This window comes from Neopsephotus bourkii, unplaced genomic scaffold (assembly GCF_033783945.1).
Source record: "Neopsephotus bourkii isolate Nb327-2 ecotype Australia unplaced genomic scaffold, CSIRO-AGI_Nbou_v1 NB_1358, whole genome shotgun sequence".
NCBI classification, from domain to species: Eukaryota; Metazoa; Chordata; class Aves; order Psittaciformes; family Psittacidae; genus Neopsephotus; species Neopsephotus bourkii.
Genome location: NW_026901837.1, coordinates 368,893 through 387,673, shown reverse-complemented (window position 1 = coordinate 387,673; position 18,781 = coordinate 368,893).

Genomic DNA, 18,781 nt, shown 5'->3' with positions numbered 1-18,781 from the left:
CATTATTTTTTTTTCCTCATATAAATATTTCTTTATGGAATAAAGCAAGTAGAGTGTATACCACATTTAGTTGTTTATAGATACACCTTCTCTCAAAAATCAAAGCTGCTGTCTGAGCTCTTTCTAAATAGAAGTTGCCTTAAACTGCTTCTGAGATCATATTCTGCCTGTGAAAAGGAGTAAAGGTACAAAACCTACATATACCAGATAACCTCTTCTAAAGCATTCTGGTACTCACCTTTAATGAGCATTGAAAGACTTTTGTATTTTGGTTAGTAAATAAAAGTGGTAGTGTAGGTTGCAAACAAGAAGGTAGACCACATATTAACATCTTCAAAAGATCTAAGAATGTTTTTCTTTTTATCATCCAGCTTTGTTAAATATGGTTAGTCTCTCTTACAGTTCATGTTTTTGAGATCAGTAATTCTACAAACATTCTATGGACACCATATTGTATTATATTTTGGCCAGCTTGTAAATGAAAAGCCTTTCAGATACTCTGTCCTCTGAAGGGTTATGGGTAGCTGTGTTCTGTGCTGTCTTTACTGAAACCTAACTAAATCAGCTAGTTTTTCATGAGATACCTCAGGTCTTGCTTGCAGCAGAACAGCCACCTGTACAATTCCAGTGGAACATGGGAAGCTCCATGTTTCCATGGCTACCATACACACAAAACCAATGCTAGTTGGTATGATGATAGCTCAATAGATCTATGTGAGTGGTGTCCCCTGAGGTAGTCATGACATTCACAAAATGTCAACCTTTACCAAATAAACCCTACTGAATCAAACCCAAACAGACTGACATTCAAAAAATACAATTTTAATAAACAACAAAAGCCCATGCGCCCTAACCAGGACTTCTGTCCTGAAAATGGAAAAATGGTAGAGGTTTTGAGAAGTTTATTAAAGAATTTCACTGCAGCTGATTTTTCATGAATAGGTCTTAGATTTAGATATAAGAGGCAAGAACTTTGCTAGATTTAATTTCATGTATTGCATTTGGCAACTGAAAGTTTTCTGGCAGTTAGGGTCTGTTGCTATGATGAAGATCTAGGAGTTAAAATCCCCAAAACAACTGAGGGCCTTACAACAGCCTCTGTGTGAATAAGGCATGTACCAAGCAGCTGCTTTTTCTGCTTGCTTAGGCTTCTCAATAAAATTTTTGGCTTGTAAGCTATACTTTCTCATCCTAAAGCACGTATGCATCACTGGAGTAAAAACTTTACTGTAGTTATGTTGATTCTGTTCCACAAATCTGATGTCCTGTATGCAAGAATATCTGGCTTATAAGGATATAGAATCATAGAATGATTAGGGTTGGAAAGGACCTTTAGATCATCTAGTACCAACCCCCCTGCCATGGGAAGGGACACCTCACACTAAACCATATCACCCAAGGCTTTGTCAAACCTTGTCTTGAACACTGCCAGGGATGGAGCATTCATAACCTCCCTTGGCAACCTATTCCAGTGCCTCACCACACTAACAGTAAAGAACTTCCTCCTTATATCCAGTCTAAGCTTCCCCCATTTAAGTTTTAACCCATTACCTCTTGTCCTGTCACTATAGTCCCTAATGAAGAGTCCACCCCCAGCATCCCTATAGGCCCCCTTCAGGTACTGGAAAGCTGCTATGAGGTCTCCACACAGCCTTCTCTTCTCCAGGCTGAACAGCCCCAACTTTCTCTGACAATCTTCATACGGAAGGTACTCCAGTCCCTTGATGTCATTTGATATCTGGTTAATAGTAATTATGCATAAAGCCCTAAAAACCACAAACCCTATGGAGCAGTAGATATCAGTGACCAAGCAACTGTGTAAAATTCACTGTGGTACGTTTTAAGGGAATTGAGTGAATCAGTGAAACTTCTTACACAACAATTAAGAAAAAGAAAGTGACAGATTAAGGAAAAAACAACCAAACATGAGGATTAATGTAAATAAGTGTATGGAAATGAAGGGAGAACAAAATGGTCTGGTCATGTATAAGTAGCTTGCTTGGTAGCACGATTATATGGCTAAGCCCTGCCCAATAGCTGTGCTTTTAAATTTTTTACTGTTTGAATGTGTTCCTTATGCTCTCTGTTGTGTTTGTTTATGTGTAAGTTCTGTTGGCCAACCTGGAACTGAAGTATCTGTGGAGCGAGAAGGCATCACTCATAACTAAAAAAACAGTGGCTGGTAAGAGGCCTAACATATATACATCATGTGGACTTAATACATACGTGAGGCTTTGAGAGACCTACTGGTGTGAATATGCTTGTGAGAGTGAGGGTAGTTGTATGCTCCCCAGCAAACTTCAGTTCTGATCAATAGGAGATGAAGAGTGTGACTGGTCCTAGGTACTGTTCTTTACTTGAATGCTGTCTAAATTGAAGTGAGCACGATAAAGGCACTGCTCTATCTGGGCTGACTCGTATGGCCCTTCATATGTTCTCTTTATGTGTGAGTTTTTGCATATTTGGTATTTAGACTTTGGTATTCTTGTGCAAAAGCAGCAGCCTCCATCTTTCACAGTTGGAAGCAGAAATCCACCGGGTTTTAAAGTCTGCAAAATCTAGTGTCCCTCTAATGTGACTTCACATTTTCTTCTAGTTTTGTAAAATTGTATCACATTTCTCCTGTTCATTTGGACTGCATATATATCTTCACTTGTTCTATTTAATCTGCAAAATAAAGGTGGTTTAATCCAAAATTGAAAGCATGGAACAGGTAGGATGAGATGTTTCCTACTTTTTGGACAAAGACAGTGCCTACAAAACCAGTATTGAACAGGTGCTTAATTTTTAAACAGTTAAGTTAAAGTCAAATGAATCGCATCCTCACAATCACTTGTTTAGAATGCACAACTTAAAAATACTTGGGAGAATTTGCTGGTTTCAGCTAAGGTATAATTTTCCTCATAGTAGCTAGTATGGGGCAATGTTTTGGATTCGTACTGAAAAGAGTTGATAACTTACTGACATTTTATTTACTGCTGAGCAGTGCTTGCACAGAATCAAGGCCTTTTCTGCTCCCCATCAGCAAGCAGGCTGGGGGTGCACAAGAAGCTGGGAAAGGACACAACTGGAACAGCTGATCCTAATTGACCAGATCATGAGGCATCATGCTCAGCATATAAAGCTGTGGCTGTGAACATTTTGATGATAGTAATGGTGATGTGCCTGGGCTGGTAGATGGCTGGGGCAACACTGTTGTTTCTGTGCTGCTGTACAGGACAGGATGGAACTCCAGTGTGAGCTCAAGTTAAAGGGACTGTGACCTTTGGATGAGTCCACATGGGAGCAGGACACAACAAAATGTCTGTGACTGCACATAAGTCCATGCCATTGCCGAAGCAGGTGCATTGTATCTGTGCCATAGCAGGTATAACTTTGAAGGGATTGTGGTGCAAGGATGCAAGGAAAAGTTCATTCTAGAGAAAGTTTTAAAATTAGAAACATTTTAATAGGACAACCACAGGTAGTAAATATGAAGATTTTGTTGTGGCTTTGAAGTTGGTTGTTTTTCTGCCCTTTTTTACTTTTTTTTTTTTTTCTCTTATGGAAAGACATTTTTAAGCATTTTTCACTAAATTGTTTATCCTTTCATTGGTATTGGCATGAGCTGAACAGTGCAATAGGGATAAATTCTAGGCATCTACAGTGTCATTACTATGCATACTAGACAACATACTGTCTACTTTGAATGTTATGTAGACAAACTTCAATGGTTTTGTGCATCCTGCAGTAAAGAAAACCCAACAGCTTTGGTATTTTTGTTTGTTGGTGTGTTTGGGTTACTTTCTGTTTGTTTGTTTTTTTTTTTTTTTTTTTGTTTCTGGAAAGACAAATAAATGAAGAGTAAAAACTACTTTGGAATGAAATCTTGTTCTGGGTTGAGCTGTAACAGTTATTTTTCTCTTTCTTAATAGCTGGTGGCGTGCTGTGTTTCAGCTTTAATCTGAGAACAATGCTGATAGCATACCGATGTTTTAGTTGTTAAGTAATGTTTACCCTGATCAAGGTCTTTTCAGTCTTTCATGCTCTGCCAGTGAGGAGGGGTAGAAGAAGCTGGGAGGAAGCAGAAACAGGACACCTGGCCTAAACTAGCCAGAGGGGTATAATAATAATAATAATAATAATAATAATAATACATAATAGTACATCATGCCCAGTATATAAACTGGAGGGAGTCACCCAGAAGGCCCAGATCGCTGCTTAGGTTAGGCTGAGTATTGGTCAGTGTGTGGTAAGAAATTTTATTGTGTATCACTTGTGTTTATTGTATGTATTTTGGGGTTTGGTTTTTTTGCCTCTCTCCCTTTTTTAATTTTATATTCTCTCCCCTTGTTATTTCCCTTAGTAGCAGTAGTTTTGTATTATACTTTAGCTATTTGACTGTTCTTATCTCTACATACTGGGTTTACATTCTTTCAATTCTCCAACCCATCTTGCTGGAAGCAGGTGGGGAAGAAAGGGAGTGAGCAAGCAGCTGCATGGTTCTGAGTTACCAGCTGGGCTTAAACTATGACAAATCTCAAGCACAATACTGACTTAATGACTGTATGGTTTGTTCAAAAGATAGCTATTCAGTTCAGGGTCAATAAATTACTGCTTACTAAGTGATTTATTGATTCAATTTCAAGTTAATTTTACTAATGTATGCTTTGTTTGCAGCATTTACCACTGAAAATGTTAGCTCTTGTTCGTGATATTTCTTATCAGACAAGTAAAGTGGTCTTAATTTGAATTTATGTCAACTTCGCAAGTGGTCATGAGGAACTAATGGATGGGAGTGGCACTAGGTATTTTGCTTAAATTATGTTTTCCCTCTAATCCCCGGTGGAGGTATAAGGCGGAAATCACCTGCTTAGTAGGAAACTGAGAAGAAAACAAAACAACCAGGAAATTGTAGCTGCCAATCCAGTTATTAGGTTAAACACTGAAAGTGATCTGTGATTCACATGTAAGTAGGTCTGAGACTCAGATCTAAAAAAAACCCTCACTTATTGCTTGATTTTAGTCATGATACAGATAAACAGACAAATTTCAGCATATTGTGCTTTAAGCCCAGCCGTAACTCAGAACCAAGCAGCTGCTCTCTCACTCCTCCCCAGTTCTTCCCCCCCTTCTCCCGGAGGGATGGGGAGGAGAATCAAAAGAATGTAGAATGTAACTCCCACAGCTTGAGATAAGAACAGTCCAGTAACTAAGGTATAACACAAAACCACTGCTGATACCACCAATAAAAATAATGATAAGGGAAATAACAAGAGGGGAGGATAAAACAGCTCACCACCTGCCCGACCGATATGCAGCCTGGCCAAGCAGTGATCTAGCCCTTCCAGGTAAGTGCCCCCAGTTTATATACTAGGCATGACGTGCTATGGTATGGAATACCTCTTTGGCTAGCTTGGGTCAGGTGTCCTGTCTCTGCTTCCTTCTGGCTTCCCCTCCTCCCTGGCAGAGCATGAGACTCAGAAAGTCCTTGGTCAGAGTAAACATTACTGAGCAACAGCTAAAAGCATCGGTGTTATCAACGTTGTTCCCAGGCTGAAAGTCAAAAGCACAGTGCTTCACCAGCTACTAAGAAGGAGAGAAATAACTGCTACTCCTGAACTCAGGACACAGCAATAAATGTTATTGGTACTAAGTCAGCTAGAGGGTGAAACCAAGACAGGTACAGACAAAAAACATGGCACTTGACAACCATGCCAGCAGTCAATCTGTCTGTGAGGGAACTGCCAGCAGTGGACCTGAAGTTCAGAAACAGCAGAGGACAGGATACATTTCTTTGGAGGGACTATTGATCAAAAATGTTTTACTTCTTTGAAGTTATTTCTACACAGAGGTCCTTCCTGCTTCCTGTTTGAAGGTCAGCTTGACGGGAGCAGAGAAAAGGTGATGGGTTTGTTTTCTTTAGAGCTTAGTTGACTCTGACTATTACTTGTTGATCTCCTGAAGGATAGGAAGGCTCTGCAGGGGGATCTGGGCAGGCTGGATCAATGGACTGGGTCCAGTGGCATGAGGTTCAACAAGGCAAAGTGCCGGGTCCTGTGTTTGGACCACAACAAGCCTGTGCAATGCTACAGGCCTGGGGAAGAGTGGCTGGAAAGCTGCTTGGCAGAAAAGGACCTGGGGGTGCTGATTGACAGCTCCTGAACAGGAGCCAGCTTGTGCCCAGGCAGTCAAGAAGGTCAGCAGCCTTCTGGTCTGTATCAGAAATAGTGTAGTCAGCAAGGCCAGGGAAGTGATATCCCCCTTTATTGGCACCAGTAAGGTTGCACTTCGAATACTGTGTTCATTTCTGGGCCCCTAACTACAAGGGAGATACTGAGGTGCTGGAGCAGGCCCAGAGAAGGGCAACGAAGCTGATGGATAGTCTGGAACACAAGTTTTCTGAGGAACAGCTGAGGGAACTGGGGGTATTTAGTCTCGAGATAGCTAATAGGGCACCTTATTGTTCTCTATAGCTACCTGAAAGGAGGTAGTAGTGAGTTGGGGGTTGTTCTCTTCTGCCAGGTAATAAGTGATAGGACAAGAGGTAATGGCCTAAAGTTGTGCCAAGGGAGGTTTGGATATTAGGAATAATTTCATAGAATCATAGAATAGTTAGGGTTGGAAAGGACCTTAAGATCATCTAGTTCCAACCCCCCTGCCATGAGCAGGGACACTTCATACTAAGCCATGTCACCCAAGGCTTTGTCCAACCTGGCCTTGAGCACTGCCAGGGATGGAACAATCACAACTTCCTTGGGCAACCCATTCCAGTGCCTCACCACCCTTACAGTAAAGAATTTCTTCCTTATATCCAATTTAAGCTTTGCCTATTTATATTTTAACCCATTACCTCTTGTCCTGTCAGTACAGTCCCTAATGAAGAGTCCCTCCCGAGCATCCTTATAGGCCCTTTCAGATACTGGAAAGTTGCTATGAGGTCTCCACGCAGCCTTCTCTTCTCCAGGCTGAACAGTCCCAACTTTCTCAGCCTGTCTTCATATGGGAGGTGCTCCAGTCCCCTGATCATTCTTGTGGCCTTCCTCTGGACTTGTTCCAACAGTTCCATGTCCTTTTTATGTTGAGGACACCAGAACTGCACACAATACTCCAAGTGAGGTCTCACGAGAGCTGAGTAGAGGGGCAAGATCACATCTTTCGACCTGGTCACTCTCCTTTTTGATGCAGCCTAGGATACGGTTGGCTTTCTGGGCTGCAAGCGCACACTGCTGGCTCATGTTAAGTTTCTCATTGACCAGCACCCCAAAGTCCTTCGCAGGGCTGCTCTGAATCTTTCCTCTGCCGAGCCTGTAGCTGTGTCTGGGATTGCTCCGACCCAGGTGTAGGACCTTGCACTTGGCATGGTTAAAATTCCTAAGGTTGGCATCAGCCCACCTGCCAAGCATGTCAAGGTCCTTCTGTATGGCATTCCTTCCCTTAAGGGTATCAACCGAACCACACAGCTTGGTGTCATCGGCAAACTTGCTGAGGGTGCACTCAATACCATTGTCCATATCACTGACAATGATGTTGAACAAGACCAGTCCCAACACCGATCCCTGAGGGGCACCACCTGTTAGTGGTCTCCAGCTGGACTTTGAGCCATTGACCACAACTCTTTGCATGCGGCCATCCAACCAGTTCTTTATCCACCAAGTGGTCCATCCATCAAATTGATTTCTCTCCAATTTAGAGACAATGATTTCATGTGGGACAGTGTCAAACGCTTTGCACAAGTCCAGTTAGATGACATCAGCTGCTCTACCCCTGTCCATCAGTTCTGTAGCCCCATCATGGAAGGCCACCAAATTGGTCAGGCAGGATTTCCCCTTAGTGAAGCCATGCTGGCTGACACCAAGCACCTTGTTGTTTTTCATATACCTTAGCATGCCTTCCAGGAGAATCTGCTCCAAGATTTTGCCAGGCATAGAGGTGAGACTGACTGGTCTGTAATTCCCTGGGTCATCCATTTTCCCCTTCTTGAAAATGGGGTTATATTTCCCTTTTTCCAGTCGTTGGGAACTTCACCTGACTGCCATGATTTTTCAAATATGATGGACAGTGGCTTAGCAACTTCATTTGTCAGCTCCTTCAAGACCCGCAGATGGATTTTGGTGGGACACATGGACTTGTGCACATTCAGGTTCTTAAGATGGTCTAGAACCAGATCCTCTCCTACAGTGGGCTTAGGGTCTTCATTCTCACAGTCCCCTTGTCTGCCTTCCAAGACTATGGTGTTGTGGTCAGAGCATTTGTCAGTGAAGACGAAGGCAAGGACATCATTAAGAACCTCAGCCTTCTCCAAATCCTGTGTAGCTAGTTCTCCCAATAGCTTCCTGAGGTGGCCTACGTTGTCCCTGCTCTTTTATTTGCAATGTACCTGTAGAATGCTTTCCTGTTATCCTTAATATCCCTAGCCAAGTTTAATTCTAACTGGGCCTTAGCTTTTCTAACCCGGTCCCTAGCTTCCCAGACAACATCCCTGTATTCTTCCCAGGCTTCCTGTCTTTGCTTCCACCTTGTATAGACCTCTTTTTTCCCTTGAAGTTTCCTCAGCAGCTCCTTATCCATCCAAGGAGGTCTCCTGCTCTTCCTGCTGCACCTCCTTGCTGTTTGGATGTAACATTCCTGAGCTTGTAGCAGGTGATCCTTGAATATCAGCCAATAATTTCTTCACCAAGGGGGTGGATCAGGTATTGGAACAGGCTGCCCAGCTAAGTGGTTGAATTATTGTCCCTGGAAGTGTTCATAGTGATTGTAGATGAGCCCCAAAGTGACATGGTTTATTGGTGGACTTGGCCGTCCTGAGGTAAAGTTTGGACTTGATCTTAAAGGTCTTTTCCAACCTAGTTGATTCTATGATTTTATGAAATAATGACTAGTGTCTGTCCAGTATGACTGTATCAGTCAGTGTGCAAAGGCTCCCTGAGGTATGAACAACCCACCCTGCATGTGGTTTCTGCCTGGGCATGGCCTTTAGGAGCTGCTCTGCCTGTGCTGCCTGCAACACACTAGCTGATAATTTCTGGTCTTTTTCCTAATGATTGGGGTTTTCACTGGCAATCAACAGAGTGATCAGTATTGCAATGAATACTTGCGGGAGGGTGTGAGATAAATATCTTTTCAAGAACATAGAAACAATCCTTGTCCTGTAGCTCTGGGCTGCCTTAGCTGTGAGGCTTTGGGCACCTATGCTTGTTCTCCCTCTGCCTTTGGGTTTTATCTAGCTCAGGACTCTGGAGTTTGGCCTGTACCTTTCACTCAGGGATTAGGGTACTTAAGTGATGCCACAGTTCTCTAGGCTCCCTGCTGCCTTCCCATTTTGAAGTTTAGCTGGGGTGAGAATATACTCACCACAAATATATAGTGAGAATTTTTTTCTGCCAAAGTAGATTATACATCTATTTGAGCTGCAGTGTCTTGAAGAACTATTGAAAAGACTTTAAGTCTGGATATCTCAAGAACTGTGCATGACAGAAGATGATAAGTGGTACCCTGGGATAATACAACCTCACCTGTCTCACTCGACCTCAGAGTTTTTAGAGAAACTAGGGCAGCCAGTGTCAGTCCTTGTTTATGGTTTTTTGCTTTTTTTTCTCTTCTGCTTAGTACGACGGACTATTAAACTTGCCTTTCTGTAAGAATGTACAGATGAAAATGATTATTCCATAGCTGTGGCACGCTAAAGAATTGTGTATTGTGTCTGTAAAAAAAACCCTGCTCTCTGGTAATGTTTCAGTGTTCATTTCTCTTCATTCTGTGACAGCTCTGTGGAATTGCCCATAAGAGAAGCAGGGCTGCTTATTAATAAATGTATACAGTGTTTTCAAAGAACCATTTTTATATCATGTGTCAGCAAAAGTCCTAATAAAGTTCAGTGTCTGTTGTTTTTTTCCCCTCCTTTTAAAATTTAATAACTCATGATTTGTCCTACATTCTGTCATAAATGAAACCATTCACTCTTTATTCCTCTGCACTGGAGAAAAATATGTTTCCTTTCAGTTTGGCACTTTCAGCTACTTGAGTGCTTAATCCATAAATAGAGCTAAAAATCATATTATTGGTTGAAGTCAGTCATCAGTGGTATAAATGGCAACTTCCACACTGAGGTTACAAGAAACAAGAAATGAAATAAGATTTGAAAAAAAAAACCCTCTATTCAGGTAATAATATTTCTTAGGTACTGTGTGAAATGTTATTTATGTAGGATCCATTTATGTAGAATGATTTTAACTGGTACACACACAAAAAAAAGATTGACTGAAGGGTGAATAATTAATTACTTATTGAAATGTGACTTCATGGCAAAGAGATAATTTGTGAGGGAAAGGGTGAATGTGACACTGGTCTGCAGACTCATAAGTGACATAGGGTGAGCAGTAACTATTCACTGTCCGCCAGTATCAGCACAAGGTGACATCAATAATATCACCAGCAGTCAGGTTAAGAAGAAATGAAGATTGCTTCTCTCACAGTGGTGGTAGAATTTTTGAACTAAAGGAATTAAATCCTTTTTTTTTTTTTTTTTTTTTTTAAGTGGCTACTGTGCAAGGGGAGCTTGGAAGAGAAAGAGAAACCTACTGAAAATTAGCAAATAAGTGAACTGTGACAGCTTAGAAGACCTCAAGAGTTAGAAATCGTCAAGAAATAAAAGGCTAGTCAGTGGGCTTTTTATTCAGTGCCATGTTCTTGCTCTTCTTTCAAAATCAAACTTGGGCCAATATTTGAGACAAAATGGAGACAATATTTTGAGTGTGTTTGCTTAGACCAAGATCTGGGCCTATAGTCTAAAAAATGAAATCTAATGGTTTTGCAATTTGTTACAAAATGCATAGTTACAATGATGAAGCTAGAGTACTTCTGAATTATTAATTATGCTTAAACCCCAATATATTACATTAAACTTAGGTGGTGAATATTACATATGAAAGCTGAATCTCTGATCAAATTCAGTTTTAGACAGCTATATGTAAAGACTGAGATGATGTTTTATTTTTGCAGTAATAAACATTCTTATTTCTTGGATGTATTGTAAGAACCTTCTTTTATTCATGAAAGTAGCTCTATTAAAATTGATATAGCTGAAACAGCTCAAGCTCACAATAGAAGTCAATGGAGGTGTCATGGTAGAATCGGACCAAGTAGGCAGCTTTGCTTCAACAATGGAAGAAGGCAAGAAGACAAATTTAGCTCAATGGCAGTGTTATTTTCTAAACAGCTTAAGAGACCTAAATTTTTAGCTGTGGAACTTGGATCACATATTCACTGTCATCAGCTGAGCTATTCTAATACTTAAGCAGCTAACAATCTGGTCTCATATTTTTACTGCCACGTGTTACTGGCACAGATCTGAATCACCTTTGTGATCTTAAATTGTTTATGGTATTTTGCATTATTTTTATAATCTTGTGAGAAATTGTAAATATTAAATCTTGGAAAATTCAGGTATACATGGCAAACACAGAAATAACTCACAAATATTTTATTGTAATAATAGGGAAAATATCTAATACAGGGGTCTTATGGTTTTTTTTTCACAATATGTTTAGAAATTCATAACATATTTCCAATATCATTATTTCATTTAATTTTGTTACTTAAAAGTGCTAGTGAGTATATATGTAGGAATTTCTATGGGTTTAAAGGACATAATAGATACTACTGCAATTATCCCTCTGTGGCTAGATGCACTTAATTTACAATGAAATTCATAAAACAAGATTGTAGATAACCTACTTTATTACTGTTTCATAAAATTGAATATTTTTTAAATAAGGGTAATGAAAAAATATCTATAGACTTTAATTTTTAGTTAAAGTCTAGTTTCAATCACATTCTTCTGACATTTAAATTGGATGTGGAGAGTTGATTTAATTAAAAAGCCACTGCAAAACTAATTGAATATTTATTCCATTAAATGGTAATGCAGTTAATCTGGCTATGTCTATTCATATTTGGGGCCCTCTTCTCTTTCACTTCACAAGCGTATGCTTTAAAACAGCTTTAGGGGTAACTGTCTTACATGAAAAGGTCTAACAAAGAAATATGAATAAAAAAGATAATGAAATTTTTAAGTATTTCTAAATGAATCAGGGAAGATGGAGAGAGAAATAGGTCATGCCACCAGTACCTAGAAACACCCCTAGCTCTTCTCTCACAGTTGCAATAAGTTTGTCCTCTATTACTTAAATTTCCATATCAAGTGCTAGATAAGTTGTGCTCTGCTTTCCAGTCAAATATAGATTTTCTTGGTAGCAGGCTTGCTATATTTTTATCCCAGAAAATCCATCTTTATAGCAAAGCTCTTACTCTAAATGCAGGATGCTCTCTCTCCCTCTTGGCTACAAAGGAGCTTAGGGTAACTAAAATAAGCTTTCAAATTTTGAACTGTTGAAACATGAGATGAATTTCTCAGAAAGATCCCAGCAAATACCATAACTGTCTTTGGCACTTGGGCCACAGTGTGGGATTCTTTATTTTGAATATATTTGATAAAATATTGCCAGCATGATTTCTATATTGTTCTATTCTAAACTATTCTATGATTATTTATATGTACATATGCATAAAGTAATGGCTCTGAGGGTAAAACACAGTGTCATATGTGTCCTAAACAAAACACTTCTGCCTGAGAATAGTGTTCTCAGGTCCAGAAATATTTTAGTAAGGGTGCATGGTAATCATAATTTAGACTTAATTATACAAAATAAATTTCCAGTTTCAAATGTGTTAACTAACTTCTCCTGGCTTCGAATTTCTAGGAGGATCTTTTTGCGTAAAATTAGAAATAGAAGTCAGATTATTCTTCTATTGTCTTCTCACTCTTTACAGGCATAGAGGAATAGCTCTAAATTTAATCTCTCAGTGTGCAGGACCAAACCCTGCTTTTTTAACTCTTTTCTTCTGTTCATACTAAACAAGTTTTCGGGACCAGGCGAATAACATAGCATGCAAAGACCCCCTCTGCAAATGTAGTCAGCTGTTGAACACTTTAAAAGATTCCTCTCTGTTAGATAGAGGATTGAGATTTCTGACCTTTTGTCTGGTAACGGATTTAACAACAATAGCCACCAACAGCCAAAATTGTGATATGTAGAGATTGTTCATGCAAGATCCCTAGAACACCGCTCATTTTTAGAAGCAAAAAGAATGCAGAAAATTGGTCACTTGTAAAAAAAATAATAAAATTTAACTTAGAGATACAGGACTTACTCTTTTTAATGTTTTCTGCTAGTCATCAGTAAAGTTCATATCAATCAACTTAATAGTGTGTGATTTTCTCATAAGGCTGTGTGGGAAGTACTTTTTCTGTCCTGCAGTTATTAAGATTCAGTTGTGGTTTGGAATTTTTTTCCTTCTGGACCTGAATGATAGATAAAACTCAACCTTCCTTCTCAGCTGTCTAATACATACTACTTTTATAAAAATATTTTCTTTTTATTTCAGTTTATTTTTATTTTCTTATTTTACTATATTTACGTTTGCAAAGAAAAAAAATTGAAAGCACATATAATATCCAAACAGTTGTGTAAAAGAAACAATGAAAGAACTCTTTAATTACATCAGATTTCTTTTTAATCAAAAATACTATTTAAAAGCAGCTCTGTTTTAGGCAGATCAATTCTTTGTTAGGAAAACAAAGGGGGTATTTTCTGTTTTCCAGAAATGTTACCATTTGCTATATCTATGAATTCTATTTCCACATATGCTAGCAATGGACTTTCAGAACAAGTTCCAAACTTATGTTTTGTAGTTTTAGCATGTACCTTGAAAAAAATAGTTCTTTTTTTTTGAGATTTATTATCTTTTTTTACATGAGCAGCACAATGAAAACAATTTGTTAACCTGATGTTGGCCTTCAAGAAGTATTTGGTTTGTACTATTTGAAACTGTAAACGAAATTATTTTGGAGGAGATTTAAAATGAATGTAATCTACATATAAATTGGTTTAAGAATCAAAGGGGGCCTGCAGTCAGTATATATTATAAGATTCTATCACATTGCCTAACGGATTAGATTTTATTAAGTACTATAAAACAGCATGAGGTGTTCTCAATAGAAAGCAAATTGAACTGAAACAGATAATTACTGCAACTCTTATTTTTTCAACGCAGTGTACACACATGCATTTGTTATATGTGTATATATTGTGTATTGCATCATAAACTTGTCAGCTTAAACTTTTGCATACCTAAAAAAACCGCAATAAGCTCTTTGTTCAAGGTTTTAAAAGTTTTGAAATGCAATTATCTATTTTGCATACACAGAACCACTTTGCCTGTTGGAACTAATGAACTCCTTAACAATTTCCATATTAAAATACTTCCAATATTTAACAAAACTGTCACAGAGATATATCCAATACAAACTTCAAATACTGTTTGACAAGATCCTAGTGAGGAATGTTCAATGTATGGAGAAATGGTCTTACTAATCCCAGCCAAATCTGTATGCTCAAAATCTTTAGGGAAGGATGTCTGAGAATTAACCCAGATCTTATTCTACTGATATTAGGAAGAACTGTTGCAAAGTCCATTATCTAGAAATGTTTTTGTTTAAAAGTCTTTCAAACAAAGACTCTTATGTTCTACTTTATATTAATCCACACCATCTCTGAAAAACAAGCCTGAACATGAAAATAGCTAACTTGAAACTAAAATTGTTTATTACCTTTCATTACTTAGATGGTTTTTAATTTTTTTTTAAGCTATTGAAAAGTTCAGCACATCAGGTATTGGATTCTTAGAACTTTGAAATAAGTCATGTTCTTCTACTGAGAGGGCACAGACTTCTTTCTGAGGTCAGAATTTGGGTGCAAAGTAGCAATTAGGTAACTCTCCCAAGTAACATCTACACCAGAAATGACCAAGAGAAAAAAAAAATAAAAAAAAAATAGACTATTTTGTTAAGACTGTCATACCAGTAGCTGGAATTTCCACACACCCCCAGAAAGAAGTTATCTGTAAGAACATAAAAATGTTAGTTTGCATTGTGTCTCTTTAAGCACAACATAATTATACAGTTTTTACAAATTAAATATACTGGTCAAAAGTTTGCAACATATGTATTCTGCACTTGTGTATATTAAGGCAACAGCAAATCAGTTAATATATTCAAACCATATATAAAGAACAGTTTTCCACATCTTATTTAAACCAGTTCCTTTCTCTACCAGGCTATGACGCATATGGACCCCTTCTGTATTCATTTTGTTGAACTGTAAAGTACTAGAATATCACAAACTATTCAAAGATCTTAAAGGAAGACATCCGTTTTTTAAAAATTAGTGCAAGCAACACATTGAATGGAGCTCCATTCAATGGATCAGTATCTCCCCACCAATTGTAGAAAACAATAATACATTCCGCTCAATCCAGCTGTTATATCTGAAATGCCACAGATATGGGTAAATGATTTTCTATTCACTGTAAAAAAAAATTGACTTCTGACAGGATTAGAATTTTCCTTCCTCAGGCAAGGTCTCCTCTCATTGGAATAATGTGTGTTATTGATGTTCAAATAAAGACTGACAGATGTGAGTTTGCCATGTATTACCTTTGAAAGTCACCTCATTTCCACAATGACAATTTGAAGTCCCTTATTTGGGTAGAAAATTCTCAGTGGATCAGACTTTCTATGTTGTGACAAAATTAGCTGAAGTTCAAATACAAACACTTTCCTTGTTGTAATAAAAAAAATATAAATTCATTGTTTCTAAAAACTGTTACACGTCCTTGAATAACATGAGTTATCTCAGCAAAGCTATATTACCTTTTATCTCTAAACTTCAGCAAAGTCAGGAGGTGGTTAACATTCTTTGAGTCAAATCTGTTCATAAAACATTCTTTATACATCTTGCTAAAAAATAGTAGCTGCATTTATGAGTAACATAAAGTTTTATGTCAATACCTTAAATACAACATTACAGTGAAAAATAATGCTTCATACTTTTCTGCAATAAACTCTTCTGTGTTAGAAAGTGTATACATATGAACATACACACAAACATAAAAAATGGGCAGCGACAATAACAAAACAAGAAATACAATGAGGAAAAATTACATGGAAGCTAACTAATATATTTGAAAATTTTTTAAAAAGCGATACAAGTATAAGTTAAAATGTGGAGAAAGAAACTAATTTTCACTGGATATCCATGATAGCATGATCTTTTCTATAGCTCTAAGAGGTTCTCATCCTGGGTTGCCACTGAGTTGTAAAAGGTGCTCTAAATTCATAAAATAATGACTCTTCTGTAAAAGCTGATCTGCAGCAGTTTATGTTTTCTTATGTAAACTAAGAGGAATTTAAGAATGAATTTCAGAGTCTTAAGTAAAACAGCTCTACAGAAGAAGCTGTATATCGTGCTTTTTACCATGACCTGTGGTTCCTCAAATTACAAAAAGCTTGAAATTTATCGTTGTTTTAAATTATTCATAGATGCCTTTCATGAATATTTTTTGATTTGCACATTGTTTGGACTAATTAATTGTTAATATGGAAATGCTGAAATTCTCCACTTTGGGTAATTCAGGCTTTAGCCTGAACAGGTGGTAGTTTCACATCAGTTTATTTTTTCGCTGCTTTTCAATGATCTCCCTGTAGCTAAATTATGAATTCGTTTTTGTAGAAGAGATGCTGAAATTAGGAATACAGTCCCAGTTAACAGTGTTCTTAGAGAAGCATGTACTCTGCATGATTTATATATCACATTCATGGTACTCTGTGAGACAGTTTTTCCTTAAGCAAAGAGAAAAGTCAGGGTGAACTTGTTAAGATTTCATTATTGGAAATATTACAAACAAGCGAAATGACTACTTCAGTGCTTTTCAGAAATTCTAGAGCTGTTTACAGGGAAAACATATTTATAATAGTAAAACGTATAGAAAAGAGACTCTCCTCTGGTGCTCATGCTGTTAGAAACTGTCCATGACTATAGGATTGAACAATTCCCAGCTTCTGAAATGAGACAGCTATACTTATCCTTTTATGAATGACCTGTACTAGCTCTCAAACTTGCCCATGTTGTCTGGGAGGGTAGTATTGTGGAAAAGTATGCCAGATTTCTACTGCTATGCTTGCAACAAGTATTTAGCAGTACAGCCAATTGTGCAGCAGTGCCCAAGCCCCACCACTGCTTAGGGCACTGTTTTAAATATAGCTACAGATATTTTCCCAAACAGATAGAACTGCATCATGTAAAAATAAACTGGATCATAGCTCAGGAGAGCTTGCTGTAAGAGTATGAATCACAAGGCACTTCAGGGACTTTGGAGGAGTGCAGTCCTACTTGCTTTTATATTATATGTCATCTGAAACCAGATGATATAAGAAAAGTGCCTTAGCATTTTCTGTGTTTCATTTCAGTTAAATCATCTAAATACACCAATTTCTTCTCTTATTTGATTTTTTAAATTTTATTACTACTTTGTTCTCCTCTTGTTTAACCTTTCTAACCGGGGATTCCCCCCCCCCCCCCCCCTTTAGCTGCATGTTAGTATTGACTGATCATAAATCAGCCATTTTTAGCATTGTTTAATTAAAAAAAAAAAAAAATCTCTTTTGAAGCAGTTAGCTACATGCATGACCATGTGAGACCTTATCCTGCAGGTTTTACTCAAAAAAGAATCCCATCCCCTGCAAAACTGAAAAGTGAGCATCTTAGCTATGATAGCAAACTCTGAAATATAAGGAAATTAAAGTAATTGCAAACCTTATGAAGTCATTTTCTGAAATGTTACTGTAAATAAACTAGTTAAGAATTGAATGGAATATAATAAAATGAGAACTGTTTTCTTCATGCTTTCATATCTGACAGACAACAAATAAAATGTTACTTTTTTTTTACAAGTAATATTTACGACTGACATGATAAAATACATCATGATAAATTCAGTACAAAATTTTATGTTATTTTAACCTTTAGGTTAACCTCTGAATTAACACAGTAAACATGGATTCCTCAAATGCTAGAAGGCATTTTATGCTCAAATGAGAAATTTTATTAAGAATCACATGTGAATGACATTACAAGATTAAATGATGTTGCTCTCATAATCCATAGATCTACAGATTTTTTAAATAATTCAAAACCTATAAATCTACATTCAGTTTATATCCTAAAAAAAAAAAATCCCCTTGCTCTAAGTTTTCATACAAATAACCATAACATATGATCATCATTGGAGATAAATTTTCAGGTAAAATCTTGTCCAAACATTTGTTAAACTCAGTTTCTTGTGTGTTGCAAGACAGATTTTGTGTTTTCTTGTGTTCTACTTTTGTTGATTAACATCAAGCAGGAAATGCACTTGAATTGTTACACATAAGAAGTACATTTTCTGTATGAAATCTTGCTTTATAAAATTTTGTCTGGCCCCTGAGCTTTAAAGCGTATCAAGTGAAGTTCATATTGTTACAATATATTCCAGTTCCTATTACATGTGTAATCTGCAAGAAAGCAATTTAAAAAAAAAAAAGGAAAAAAAAACCCTCACTCAAAAAAACACAAACAAACAAAAAACCACCCCCCCCCCCCAAAAAAAAAAGCAAAACGCACTCACACAACAGAAACAAGCAAGGTAGCTAATGCTCTTCTGAGACGTAAAGAGACAGGAAAACTTGCATTACAATTTTCTTTGAGATATTCTCCCTGCACATGATTTAACATGACTAGGAATTCGCTTGATTATAACTCACGAAATTGAGTTATTTAATTCACATTGTAATTTTTTTTTCTGATCATTTTTTGACTGTTTATTCTATCTTTCTATATGCTTGGAGGAAATGACGTTCTATTTC